The 15,333-nt window shown below is 39.2% G+C and overlaps 1 protein-coding gene and 1 long non-coding RNA gene across 4 annotated transcripts in view; one reads left to right on the top strand and one right to left on the bottom strand.

Annotated features, from left to right (window-relative positions):
* Window positions 1–14,602, top strand: part of LOC130922755 (uncharacterized) — a 39,019-nt gene extending 24,417 nt beyond the window's left edge. Inside the window, exons 2-3 of the long non-coding RNA XR_009064575.1 lie at window positions 1,319–1,380; window positions 14,027–14,602. This is a non-coding gene — a long non-coding RNA (uncharacterized LOC130922755). The remainder of the gene's footprint in view (window positions 1–1,318; window positions 1,381–14,026) is intronic.
* zgc:171482 (zinc finger protein) overlaps window positions 1–15,333 on the bottom strand; it is a 218,175-nt gene that overhangs the window by 178,707 nt on the left and 24,135 nt on the right. The gene's annotated exons all lie outside the window — the stretch shown is intronic.

The following is a 15,333-nucleotide window of genomic DNA, read 5'->3' as shown; positions in this document are numbered from 1 at the left end:
AGATACTCTTGTACTTACGGTTTTGAACCAGCGGGGGGAGGCGTTCGCTAAGTGGCGTGCATGGGCAAGATATGTTTGCATTTTAGAGTAAATAAGAAATCAGCTGTCTTGGCAGTAATGTGAGACGGACGTTGTAAACTAGTATTTTTTTTATTGTTTGAGGTGAGAAAAAGAGTATAATTTAACAGTGTATATTAGCGGATTGCTTTATTTTAGGATGATTGTGATGTGTGCTGAGTGTTTAGTTCAGAAATATGTTAATCGTTAAGTATTGTAATGTCCGTAACTATTTGTGGGCCCTTGAAGAGGCCATCAGACGGCAGAGTAGTAACGTAGCAGGAAGCAAGGAGGAAAGAGCGTACGCCGTGAGAGCGGAGTTAGCATGTTGCGGATGCCGCTGTTATTTTGTTTATTATTTCTATGGTTGCCACAATAAAGTGGGAAAGTCATCACCGACTCCTCTCCTTCCTATTTCCACATTCGGGACTATTACAGTATGTTTACGTGTGACTGCAGATGTGTTCGTAATGGCGAGCGGACGACGAGTGAATGCTAGTAGTGTCTAAAATGCAGAAGTTAAATGTTTTGTCACAAAAACTTGTATTTGTTTATTCATATAATTATATAAGAATCAGCATTTTAGAGCGAATAAGAAATGAGCCGTCTGTGCGCAGCAATGCGAGACGGACATTTTTTTTTCTTGTTTCAGCTGTATAAGAAAAATGAAAATAAAGCAAAATTAAATGTGTAACAACAGACTGAAGCATATAATCCCTGTCTGCACCACGCTACAGATCCATCGCTACTATTTCAACTGACTGCCACGTGCATCATCAGACTTCGAACGTCCTCCACAGCCACACATGGAGTGTCTGTTGTGTCCTGACCCGAATGTCGCCTGATCACTGGCTTGCCAATAAAAAAAAATGTGAGCGCCCCTACTGGTTGCTCTTTTTAACAGTTCCCCTGTGGCTCTTACGCCCGCCAGGTTTCCCCCGAGTTCCTAGCGCCCTTCCAATTACATGACGAAACTTTTTTTTTTTTGTTTTAATAATTGAAGATTTGTCTGCGAGCCAGATGCAGCCATCAAAAGAGCCATATCTGGCTCGCGAGCCATAGGTTCCCGACCCCTGCTCTACTGTAATGGGCAATTTGGAGTTGCGAGATTGACACTTATTTGTCGTACTTTTTGGAGTTACAGCTGAATGCAACACACTACTGTGGGTACGTGAATGCTCACGTTATTGAATGTAGCCAATGCTAAACACTTAAGAATGTGCTATTTTACCTCAAAATATGATATTCTGTCAACTTGCAGATGCCTCTACCACAGATGAGTTATTGTCCGATGTGAGCACGACTGTTAACCAAAGGGAATCGGTGAGTGTTATTCAATTCTTGTTGCTTATGTTAGCATGTAAGCGGTTAGACTCTTACCACGTTAGACTGCAGGGCAGTTGTTGCCATTCGTCTTTAAATGACTTTTGTGGATCATTTTTTACTTTGTTTCATTCTTTATTTAGGTTTTAGGTTAGTACAATTGATTTCAGCCACGGAAGGGGAATAAAGGAAAGGAAAATATACAGTAGTGAGTAAAATCAATAGAACTTAGATATTGTTCGATCCAGATACTTAATACTAGTAGCAATGATGGACCACCCTGACCCAACCAAGGTTTTTTGGTCTGAAGAAACCTTGAGGATAAGAAATAAAAAATATTTTGTTGTGCGGTAAGACAGTGTGATATTTTTCTGTGCAATTTATTTATGTACTGTATAAATTTAAAGCTCTTTCAAAGCACTTTTGTGGATCATTTTTTACTTTCTTTCATTCTTTATTTAGGTTTTAAGTTAGTACAATAGATTTCAGCCACAAAAAGGAAAATATACAGTAGTGAGTATAATCAATAGAACAATTTATATATATCTATATACTATATATACAAGGTTTGCGTCACATCAGTTTTGTGTTGTGTTTCTACTAGGGCTGTCAAACGATAACATTTTTTAATCGAGTTAATCACAGCTTAAAAATTAATTAATCGTAATTAATCGCAATTAAAACCATCTATAAAATATGCCATATTTTTCTGTAAATTATTGTTGGAATGGAAAGATAAGACAGAAGACGGATATATACATTCAACATACTGGACATAAGTACTGTATTTGTTTATTATAACAATAAATCAACAAGATGGCATTAACATTATTAACATTCTCTTAAAGCGATCCATGGATAGAAAGACTTGTAGTTCTTAAAAGATAAATGTTAGTACAAGTTATAGAAATTTTATATTAAAACCCCTCTTAATGTTTTCTTTTAATAAAATTTGTAAAATTTTCAAACAAAAAAATAAACTAGTAGCTCGCCATTGTTGACATTGCCGAGCGAGATGTCACATGGGCTTCCTACCGTAAAATAAAATCAGTCGCACCCAAGCGCCAGCAGAGGGCGACAAAACAACAACAACAAAAAACACAAGTAACAAATGGACATGACACTGCTGTCATTTTAATCTGTTTGAGCGGAGCATGTGCGTTAAATGCGTCAAATATTTTAACGTGATTAATTAAAAGAATTAATTACCGCCCGTTAACGCGATAATATTTTTTTTATTAACCTGTATTAGTATTTTTGCATTTATCTATTTATATGTCATTTTAATTTGCAAATTTAAAGCTCTACATGCTCTGCTTTCTGGTACAGTAGTTCACTTTGGGAAAGGAATGCATTGATAAAATTAAAAAAAAAAAAAAAAAAAAAATACTGTGAACAAATATTATTGCCTGCTCCCCCAAAATTATTCCTATTCTGTTACACATAGATTTACTGGTATCAGTTCTGTGTGTGGGGTGTGCGTGTATGTGCAGGGGCGTAGGGGTCTCAGGGAATAGACCCCACCACCGAATCGAATCAATTTTACACATAGATTTACATCATGACATAGTACATTATTGATAAATTGTTTTATAATGAATAAAACTATCTTTGAATCAATGTGTTATATTACCGTTATCGTCATGTTAAAAATATCGTATTGTTGTGGGGAGTACATTTGAGTTGGATATCCCGATTTTTCAGGCCATCTTCCCTGACACACACAGAAGGGAATGTGCTATAGATGCCTGAGCTTTAAGGGTACGCCGAGACTAGAGCATCACACTGTGGAGTGGATTAAATAGGCCATGACCTTGCAGCACCTTGCATCTATAAATAGCAAAGTCTGCGTGTTATGTCTACTCTTCGAGACACATGATATAGTCTGCCATATTAACTAAATCAATACAGGTATGGTTACGTGTTTTTTAATATTGTTACTCTGTTTTAAATTATATTACAAAAGTGTCTTGCCTGTGCCTACTGTGTCTCACTCACCATATGAGTAAATTGTGTTATGAGCCCAGTAATGGACCTAAATTAAACTTCAAAGTCAAGGCACCATTTTACTCTCATGCCTACATTGAACTCAATGACTTACGAGTGCCACAACTTTTGGTCTTTTTCTAGTTCATGCTGTGTGACAAAATTTTGAGGTAAAATCCAGTTTTTACATACAGTGGGGCAAATAAGTATTTAGTCAACCACCAATTGTGCAAGTTCTCCTGAGGCCTGTAATCATCAACATGGGCAAACCTCAACCATGAGAGACAGAATGTGGAAAAAAACAGAAAATCACATTATTTGATTTTTAAAGAATTTATTTCCAAATTAGAGTGGAAAATAAGTATTTGGTCACCTACAAACAAGCCAGATTTCTGGCTGTCAAAGAGGTCTAACTTCTTCTAACGAGGTCTAACGATGCTCCACTCGTTACCTGTATTAATGGCACCTGTTTTAACTCATTATCGGTATAAAAAACACCTGTCCACAACTCAGTCAGTCACACTCCAAACTCCACTATGGCCAAGACCAATGAGCTGTCCAAGGACACTAGAGACAAAATTGTAGACCTGCATTAGGCTGGGAAGACTGAATCTGCAATAAGTAAAACGCTTGGTGTAAAGAAATCAACTGTGGAAGCAATTATTAGAAAATGGAAGACATACAAGACCACTGATAATCTCCCTCGATCTGGGGCTCCATTCAAGATCTCACCCCGTGGCATCAAAATGATAACAAGAACGGTGAGCAAAAATACCAGTACCACACGGGGGGACCTAGTGAATGACCTACAGAGAGCTGGGACCACAGTAACAAAGGCTACTATCAGTAACACAATGCGCCGCTACGGACTCAAATCCTGCACTGCGAGACGTGTCCCCCTGCCGAAGAAAGTACACGTCCAGGCCCGTCTGCGGTTCGGTAGAGAGCATTTGGATGATCCAGAAGAGGACTGGGAGAATGTGTTATGGTCAGTTGAAACCAAAATTGAACTTTTTGGTAGAAACACAGGTTCTCGTGTTTGGAGGAGAAAGAATACTGAATTGCATCCGAAGAACACCATACCCACTGTGAAGAATGGGGGTGGAAACATCATGCTTTGGGGCTGTTTTTCTGCAAAGGGACCAGGACGACTGATCTGTGTAAAGGAAAGAATGAATGGGACCATGTATTGAGAGATTTTGAGTGAAAATCTCCTTCGATCAGCAAGGGCATTGAAGATGAGACGTGGCTGGGTCTTTCAGCATGACAATGATCCCAAACATACAGCTAGGGCAACGAAGGAGTGGCTTCGTAAGAAGCATTTCAAGGTCCTGGAGTGGCCTAGCCAGTCTCCAGATCTCAACCCCATAGAAAATCTGTGGAGGGAGTTGAAAGCCCGTGTTTCCCAACGACAGCCCTACAACATCACTGCTCTAGAGGAGATATGCATGGAGGAATGGGCCAAAATACCAGCAAAAGTGTGTGAAAAGCTTGTGAAGAGTTACAGAAAACATTTGTCCTCCGTTATTGCCAACAAAGGGTACATAACAAAGTATTGAGATGAACTTTTGGTATTGACCAAGTATTTATTTTCCACCATGATTTGCAAATAAATTATTTAAAAATTAAACAATGTGATCTTCTGTTTTTTTCACATTCTGTCTCTCGTGGTTGAGTTTTACCCATGTTGACAATTACAGGCGTCTGTCATATTTTCAAGTGGGAGAACTTGCACAATTGGTGGTTCACTAAATACTTATTTGCCCCACTGTATGTCACCAGCAAGAAAAACTGGAATTAAAAGGAAAATTATTCAAAATATTGTCATGCACTGGCTTGTTTTTATAATTATTGAATTGGACATGAGAATTGAACAGTAAAAAGTGAAAACCTTTGCAAGGAACTGCTGTAGATGTTCTTCTGATAATGCCTTTGGATACTAAGCTAGTGCCAAAGCCATCTGTAAATAGGAATTGAGCTCAAGGAAGTATGTTGAAAGCACACATTTCAACTGAAACGGGCTAGGTTTAGCCTGAGTTTTTAATGGAAACTAGAAGAGTCTTCGTCACAAGTGCATCAATATATGTACATCAGGTATGTTTTTTTTTCCCCACAGACAAATAATCTCGAACAGTGGCGCCTCCAGAAATGTTTCATAGAGGTGGCCAGATGGGACCAGTTAAAATCTTGGGGTGGCCAAAACTAAAAGCCATAATTTCAGGTTTTCATTATATTAGTGCAGTAAAAAGGTCAGGGGAAAACTATCAGAAACACTTAAGGACACGGCTACTGATATACTTTGGTGTATTGTGTAATATTTGATGTTGCGAATGAATTAATGTGCATAGTCCATAACAGTCCAGTCAACATTTTGGGTTCCACAACAATTCTGTTTTATTGTGTTATGTATATATTAGGCATAAGGTGTACATTTAACTAGGGCTGTCAAACGATTAAAAATTTTAACCACAGCTTAAAAATTAATTGTAATTAATCGCAATTAATCGCAATTCAAACCATCTCTAAAATATGCCATATTTGTCTGTAAATTATTGTTGGAATGGAAAGATAAGACAAGACGGATATATACATTCAACATACTGTACATAAGTACTGTATTTGTTTATTATAACAATAAATCCACAAGATGGCATTAACATTATTAACATTCTTTCTGTGAAAGGGATCCACAGATAGAAAGACTTGTAATTCTTAAAGGATAAATGGGAGTTTGTATATTGTGACTAAATATTGCCATCTAGTGTATTTGTTGAGCTTTCAGTAAATGATACTGTAGCGACTTAACTGTTCTGCCCAAATGCATGATGGGAAGTGTTGCAACCATGACTGTGTGTGGTGGCTGCAAGTGCTATATCTTCTCTGCGTTGGGTACACTACAGGGTAGAGATGTCCCGATCGATCGGGTCCGATCACGTCATTTTCAAAGTATCGGAATCGGCAAAAAAATATCGGACATGCCTTTTTTTAATATACAGTATATATATTTTTTAAGTAAATCGTTTTCTAATTGGATTTAATGTTACAGACATAATATGTTACACTCATCCAGAGTCTTTAGTTTTGGCTTAAGGTAGGGTTATCAAATTTATCCTGATAATGGCGGTAAAAAATTATGATCGGAACAACCCTACTATAGGGTATTAAGAAAAAGATAAACTCCTGTTATTCTTCCCCACGTCGCTTCCCACAATATTTATAGTTGCTGTTGGAGAGATGACAAAGCTTTTGCCAATTAAAAGCACGGCCCCAATGAATGCTTGTATCCACTCCACTCACTTGACACTGCCTCTTATCTCTGTATATAAGTAAAACGGCGCTATTGTAGGCTGTTTGCGGCAATGCGTGAATGAGTCATACCGCGAATGCGTTAATTGCAATATTTTCACGTGATTAATTTAAAAAAATTAATTACCGCCCATTAACGCGATAAATTTGACAGCCCTACATTTAACAAAACAAAATAAATGCATTCATTTAGGATGAAATGCATAACTGATGCTACAAAAATCTAACAATATACTGGGTGGCCAGTGGGGTGGCCAACCAATTTATAGGGAAGGCCGTGGCCACCCCTGGTGGCGCCACTGATCTCGAGGACATTTATTTTTAAGGGCAATATTGTAACATTACTTTGGAATTTAAGTGTTCTAAATCAAAGATTGGAGTCTAATTACAGTGTCACTTATAATTTGCGAGATACTCCACTGAAACCCGACGTAAATTAAATTTCCTAATTGTGCTTTTGACGAGCTTTTCAAGAGTTGACTCTGGTTTCGGTTGAACGGCCAACATACTGTAAGCAATTAAATGTTTTATTTAATCTTCACAGAATTATAATACAAGAAATTAGAAGGCAAGACAACTCAATAGTTATTAATGGGTTCATAACGGCCTCAAGCAATTCTAAAATTGACAAAGATCGAGTTGGATAAACAGGTTCCACTGCAAAACACACAGTCAGGTACATCCTTAGAGAAATCACATCTTACACTTAAACTTTTGCATTATTATTAAAAAAAATGGAAAAAAAATCACTGCCTCCTTGGCACTACTCCCTAACGCTGTGAGTTATGCCAAAAATGTCAAAGTGTCATCCTTTTCGTGTCTGTCAGGGCCCCCTGTGACATTTTAAAGTACCATGTCACTCACGTGGTTGGAGCAATTTGATCATCTATTTCGATACTTTGCTGCCTCATCCCCTAATGTATCCAAAATACCCCCCTCACTCATCATGCCCACCTGGCAGATGGCCAGTTTCCGAGCACGGTGATGCAGGAAAAGAAAATTGATTTCTAAAGAGCTCTGTCTGCTCGGCCCGGATATAAAAAAAAATGCAAGCAGTTATAAGTACAACACTGATATTAACATAACATGACAGTCATGTCGAGATATATTTTAAAGATGCGACTGGTTCCCGCTGAGTGATACATGAATCATTATATGCTCACATTTCAGTAAACTAATCATTACTATTGCAATATAATTATAATGATATCGGCTTTGTCTCTAAACGAGAGACAGAAATCTCTATTTGACACTCTCAATAACTTCAACATGTACACAACCACAGCAGGCAGCTCCATATTGCTTATTATGCTGCTATTAATGAACGGAGACTGAGAAAGGTCAAATGGGCCACACGCTGATGCACGCACACACATCACACGCACACGCATGCACGAACACACGAATAAGCACTGATCCAGTACACCCGTGCAAAGCCTGGCACGCAAACAGTCAGTAGAAAGGTCACAGAATATAGTGCCTGTGTGTGAGTGTGCCGGGGTGTGAGGGTGCCCGTGTGTGAAAGAGAAGATATTTGAAGATGATATGCTGCCTGTTGCTATGCAGCGAACCAATTGCATTGACTCAAACACACACCTACACAAATCATCTGATACTTGAAGTAAACATTCAATTAATGCCAGGATTACAAAATTAAGTGAGAGGGTTTTTTTTCGGCTTCAGTACTTCAGTTATTGCTCTTAATTGATTGTTATATAAAAGAGTTACTACAGAATAAACAATAAAGGCTGTTTCAATCTAGCGACAGCCTAGTGTGGAGGGTTCAGCGACAACCCATTCTTTGTGTATGTTAGAGGTGCAACAATTAATCGACAACTAATCGATTAGCAAATTAATCGACAACTATTTTGATAACCAAGTAATCGTTTAGGACCTTTGTCACCATAAACTTGTCTAAATTCTTGAAATTATAACATACAGTCCCTGACAAAAGTCTTGTCGCTTATCCATTTTGTAGAAACAATTGCTAATAACCTGACTTTTAATTATTCAATTGGTTTCAGAAATGGCTTATATGAAAGCTAAGACCCTCCCAAATGATGTTGAATGTACAAAAATATATTTGTTTCAAAGATTTCTCATTTAATGAAGACATTAAGGTCAAATTTTGGCAAGACAAAAGTTTTGTCGCCGACAGAAAGTAGTGTGAAAATTGAGCAACATTTGTAGTTCAAATACAAAAATATGTATAACATAAGCGAATTAAGTCGAGGTGCTGTGAGATCCAAGTTTAATATTTTGTATGACTTCCATGGGCTTGAAGGACTGCATCCATGCGGTTCGGCAAGCATTCATAAAATTTATTGATGAAGTCATCTGGAACATCAAAGAAAGCAGTCTTGCATGCATCCCAGAGTTCATCAACATTCTTGGGTTTCGTCTTCCATGCTTCCTCTTTCATCCTACTCCAGACATGCTCAGTGATGTTCATGTCTGGTGACTGGGCTGGTCATTCCTGGAGGATCTTGATCTTTTTCCACTGCAGCAGAGCTCCACGAGACCTGGTCACCTGAAGTCCCTGTGTCAACCAGAACAGTCTGTCGAATTCTGTCTAGAAATGACCTCCATGGTTGAGTCAGTGCCCAGAAACCAGCATGAAAACAAAAGACAATTAAAAAACCGTGTGGCATTTTCCAAGGCCCACAGCCTGTCAAAAGGATGGATGCTGGAAAAGTGGCAAAAGGTGGATTTTTCAGATGAATCTTCCATTGAATTACACCACAGTCACCGCAAATATTGCAGGAGACCTCCTGGAGCCCGCATGGATCCGAGATTTACTCAGAAAAAGGAAAACAAGGTTGGTGGTGACAAAATCATGGTTTGGGGTTACATCCAGTATGGGGGTGTGCGAGAGATCTGCAGGGTGGAAGGAAACATGAATAGTCTGAAATATCAACAAATCTTAGCTGCCTCTTACATTCCTAACCATAAAAAGGGACAAATTCTGTAGCAGGATGGTTCTCCATCATATACTTAAATCTCTACCTCAAAGTTCCTCAAGGAAAAGAAGATCAAGATCCTCCAGGACTTGCCAGCCCCATCACCAGACATGAACAGGATGAAAGAGGAAGCATGGAAGATGAAAAGTCAGGTTATTAGCAATTGTTTCTACAAAATGGATAAGCGACAAGACTTTTGTCAGGGATTGTGTGTGGGAGGGGAACTTCTTGGCGAAAGTGAGCGACGGCTGTCGTTTTGGACAGAGCGGAAAGTCTTGAGTGAATTTTCTCCAAAGGGTGGGGCCTAAAATAGAGACTTGTTCTATTTTTAGGGTGCCGCGGCGCTGACGTCAACAACGCATCCAATAGCAGAGGGGCAGGCGTACCTATATCTGTTCTATCTGGCTGTTTCAGCAGATAGATACACGCAAATCACGGCCAAGGAAACCTTGATAAATGTTCTTTTTTAAAGTTTCGCGAGCTCTGGGACACTGGAAAAATGACTCTCATACCTCTCCATACTAAGCTATACTGTATGGTACCTTGATGTGCGTTTGTTTGGAAACGTAGTTCATGAACAACCAAAAAAAACAATTCACCTTTTCACCAAAACTAGTCAAAGTCTTTACACGGCTATAATAGTGCCCCCTTCTCCTTCAAATTGGAAATGTCGCTGTTTTCTTGTGCAACAATGGGATTATAGTAAATATGCTTGCCGCTTTTCATTTCCTGACAACGTCTACGTCAGGCTCCTCCCGTTTTGCGCTCGCCATGCACCGCTCTTCACACTGGGCTGACTCCTAGTGTGAAAACGGTAACGATTATTTGGGGCAAGGCATTTATTTTTCCAAGCGGACAGCACACTGACAAGTTGAAACATACGTTGTAATTACTGAAGTAGGGGCCATATCTGGTGGAAAAATTATCAACAATCATTTTCAAACGATCAACAGATTTCCTGACGATCAATCAATGAACAAATGCATAATTATTCAGCATTTAATTCTCTCCGGCTGCTTGTCTTGTGTGTGTATATGACTGCTTTATTTGAGATCACAGAAGGAAAGCGAACACTTTTCAAGAGCACGGCTTCCCTGCTAACCCCTTCAGGGTTGAGTAAATTATGCCAGTTGGTTAATCAGATTCTCCCCCACTTGCACTTCACCACCTCGTGAGAGACAGACAGTGGCACGGCAAAATGGGCTACTTGTGAGTGGCTCAGAGCACTTCTGCATTATGCACGCGCTAATAAACTTGTTTTATTTATTTTATACAGTGATTCTTTTTAAATTTGCCCAAAGGACCAGTCATGTTGCTTTCTCGGCCTTGGATTACAAAGTACAAAAATACACCAGACTTCCAATCTTGTGTATTTAGGCCATTTCTCATAATTTTGCTAGAGCCAAGAAATCTTTTTTAAAAAATATATATACATATATAATTATACAGTGGTGGCCATAGGCGACAACAACGACAACAGGAAAAGAGAATGTAAAAGCTCTCCCACACCTCTTCCACTCTGTCTTCAGTCACAAGGTGCGTTCAGGAACAGCATGCAAAAAAACAACCGCCTCATTGGAACCCGATTCATTGCATTATTATTATTATTCCGATTTTTATTTATAATTTATCTGTTTTTGCAATTGTACCAGCGATATTTATTACGAATTTAGCATAGGTTTTTGGGCTGTGGAACGAATTAATCGAATTTTAACGTATTCTTATCGGAAAATCCCGCTCGACATATGACCATTTCGACTTACAAACTAGGTCCTGAAATAAATTAAATTCGTACCAAGAGCAGTGTTTTTCAACCAGTGTGCCGTGAGAGATCGTCAGATGTGCCACAGGAAATTATCCAATATCACTTTTTTTTTTTTTTTTTTTTTAAATTACGTCGTCAGATCGAGTTGCAGTTGGAAGGAAGGAATAGGTAGAAGGTTTCAGTCGTGTGTAGATGTGCGAGGTTTGCTCAGATTTGTTGCCATCAGCCACCTTGCTCTCCTCGACAATGTGGACCCCAGCACAACTAGTGTACATCATTTGATTAGACTCGTCAAGTGTCGATATACACAAAAGTGTCGTTTCCATTTTATCCATATACTGACTGTCAACCCTCACCTTGTGTTTTATTCCAACACATTGTCGAGGACAGGAAGGTGGCCGATAGCTAGAAATCAGTAGTTCTTGAACGCGGCACAAGTGGCTATGGTGCCAAACAAGCTTAAACGTCATCTCCAAACGAAAAACCCATCTCTTCAAAACAAGTCGATGTACCATCTTGTTCACCTTCATGAAAACACAGAGAAACAGGCAACCTTTTAAAAGGTCAGATCAGTCCTAAAAATTCCAGCCCGACCCGGCCCGCGGGTATTAAAGCCCAACCCGGCCCGAGCCCGATCAATTAACTTGATTTGCAGGCCAGACCCCGAAAAACCTGAAATTTTATGTTTTATTTGTAGGTGCGAGCCCGGACAAAAAAAAAAAAAAAAAACAGAATTTTATGTTTTATTTGTAGGCCTGAAACCCCTCCCAGTTAAACAAGACTGTAACATATTCAATCAACATTTATATCTTTTATATTTGTGTGTCTGTTCTATTGATTTTAATCTCATCAAGTTGGCAGAAAAAAACCGCATGTTTTCTCAATGTTTAAATAGTCTGCATATTTTTATGATCATTATACTGTAAATGCATTTACACAACGAAATAACGCTGGAAAAGTTAATTATATTTCTCGTATGCGAGCAAAGCGCCACATTCGTTTGTACATTCAGCAAAGCCGACACAGGTCTTACAATGCGATCAGAACCTGGACAACGTGCATGCCCGGGAAACACTTTCAAGCCTGAATATACTATAATTATACAGTGGTGGCCATAGGCGACAACAACGACAACAGGAAAAGAGAACATAAAAGCTCTCCCAGACCTCTTCCACTCTGTCTTCAGTCACAAGGTGCGTTCAGGAACAGCATGCAAAAAAACAACCGCCTTATTGGAACCCGATTCATTGCAATATTATGATTATTATTATTACGATTTTTATTTATAATGTATTTGTTTTGCAATTGTACCAGCGATATTTATTACAAAGTTAGCGTAGGTTTTTGGGCTGTGGAACGAATGAATCGAATTTTAATGTATTCTTATGGAAAAATCCCGTTCGACTTATGACCATTTCGACTTACAAACTAGGTCCTGAAACAAATTAAATTCGTACCTAGAGCAGTGTTTTTCAACCAGTGGGCCATGAGAGATCGTCAGATGTGCCACAGGAAATTGTCCTATATCACATTTTTTTTTTTTTTTTTTAATTTAAATTACGTTGTCGGGTCGAGTTGCAGTAGGAAGGAAGGAATAGGTGAAGGTTTCGGTCATGTGCAGATATGCGAGGTTTTGATCGTGTTGCATTCAAGAACTGCTCGGATTTGTACCCATCAGCCACCTTGCTCTCCTCGACAATGTGGACTCCAGCACGTCTTGTGTACATCATTTGATTAGACTCGTCCAGTGTTGATATACACAAAAGTGTCCTTTTCATTTTATCCATATCCTGACTTTCAACCCTCACGCTGTGTTTTATTCCAACACATTGTCGAGGACAGGAAGGTGGCCGATGGCTAGAAATCAGTAGTTCTTGAACGCGGCACGAGTGGCTACGGTGCCAAGCAAGCTTAAACTTCATCTCCAAACGAAACACCCATCTCTTCAAAACAATCCGATGTACCATCTTGTTCACCTTCATGAAAACACAGAGAAACAGGCAACTTTGTAGAGGTCAGATCAGTCCTAAAAATTCCAGCCCGACCCTGCCCGCGGGTATTAAAGCCCAACCCGGCCCGAGCCCGATCAACTAACTTGATTTGCAGGCCAGAGCCCGAAAAACCTGAAATTTTATGTTTTATTTGTAGGTGCAAGCCCGGACAAAAAAAAAACAAAACAAAACTGAATTTTATGTTTTATTTGTAGGCCCGAACCCTCCTCCCATTTAAAAAGACTGTAAGATATTCAATCAACATTTATATCTTTTATATTTGTGTGTCTGTTCTATTTATTTTAATCTCATCAAGTTGGCAGGAAAAAAAACGCATGTTTTCTCAATGTTTAAATAGTCTGCATATTTTTATGATCATTATACTGTAAATGCATTTACACAACGAAATAACGCTGTGTCTGACCACACTCAAAGTTGAAGACATCGAGGATGTGTATCTTTTTGTTGCACTGCTGGCTGCGATTCTTCTTCAGGGGTTTGGAACCCACTTGATTCGTCGGATCATCATGAAAGTGTTGGAAAGCCAAAAGAGATCAGTGGAATTGGCCACTACTGCGGGCAGCGCTATCGCCGGAATGCATGCCAGTCTCAACAAGGCCTGTGATGACATGTTACAGGTCAAGAATTACCTGGCGGCATCCAACACTGCCAGAACCAGAATGGTAACGAAAATCACTACGGAGCTGCGCAACCTGGAGATGAATGTTAGTCGGAATGCAGCAAGGAATGAAAACCACGACGAGGATTAAATCGACAAATGGGGGGTGGCGGACACAGCCTGCCATCGGTCCTCAGCTATTCCCTATCTTCTGGATCGAATCAATTGAATGAACTAACCTCTAAATTATGAACTAATCTACTGGATTTAATCAACATAACGAGCACACCGCCGCGATCGACAAGGACTATTGGGAAAATGAACAATCAAGGGGAGGGAAAAAAAAGAAAAAAAAATTGTAATCACTACACAATCTGGAATGTCAAAAATTGTTATTCGAAAATTTTTGCGTTCTTTGGTATACTGGGGGCGGGATTCAATAAACTTCGACTTTTCCCGTCTGCCCTTTTCATTTTGGGTTGAATTAAATGTAAACACATATGAATGCTGTATGTTTGTTTGGATTTGTCATGCCTGAAGGGAAAATAAATAAAGAAAGAAGAAGGTTTCTGTATAGCATCTTCAACAATCAATATGAAGCCTTTCCATACTCCACTCCTACCGCAGTGCATGTTTTTCTTTTCAATTCCGCCGTCTTTAGTTTGTTTTTCACTTCTTGCTGCTTCGTATCGAAAAAGAAAAACCAGGATGCGGACTCACGGAGGGCCCCAGGGTGGGAGGAGAAGATAAAAAAGAAGGCGGGGCCACGGCGTTTACGTTCGCAGGCATGCACAGCGCCTTCTCTGTTTTATCCAAATTATTTATTTTATAACAAGTATTCCTTAGTTTAACATCCATACATTGTTTTGGTATAAATATATGAAAATATATTTATTTAAAAAAAGTTAGCGAGAGAGAGAAGTCCAGCCCTACCCCACCCGAACATAAATAATTGAGATTTTGCGGTCTGGTTCAGGCTCAAGATCTAAGCTCTACAACATTTTGAGAAAAACTATCAAGTTAAATGGGAAAGCCCTCAAAACCAGTTACCTTGTTGTTGAACATGTTGATAAATCCAAAAAGTCTCACACTGTGGCAGAGACATTAATACTACCAGCCTGCAAAGCCATTGTCAGCGAGATGCTTGGCCCTGATGCAGTTAAAGACAGTGCTAAAGTCCCGCTGTCTGATAATTCTGAGCATTTCAAGCCTAACTGCTATAAAATATAAAGACAGAGAGCTGTTGAAGAGCTTCGTGTGTGTCTTTCTTCAATTCCTGCCAGGATGTTGGCTTTGTGTTCATCTCAACAGGTTTCACACTGAGTA

This window comes from Corythoichthys intestinalis, chromosome 10 (assembly GCF_030265065.1).
Source record: "Corythoichthys intestinalis isolate RoL2023-P3 chromosome 10, ASM3026506v1, whole genome shotgun sequence".
Lineage (NCBI taxonomy): Eukaryota > Metazoa > Chordata > Actinopteri > Syngnathiformes > Syngnathidae > Corythoichthys > Corythoichthys intestinalis.
This window is presented reverse-complemented; position numbering and strand designations above follow the sequence as displayed.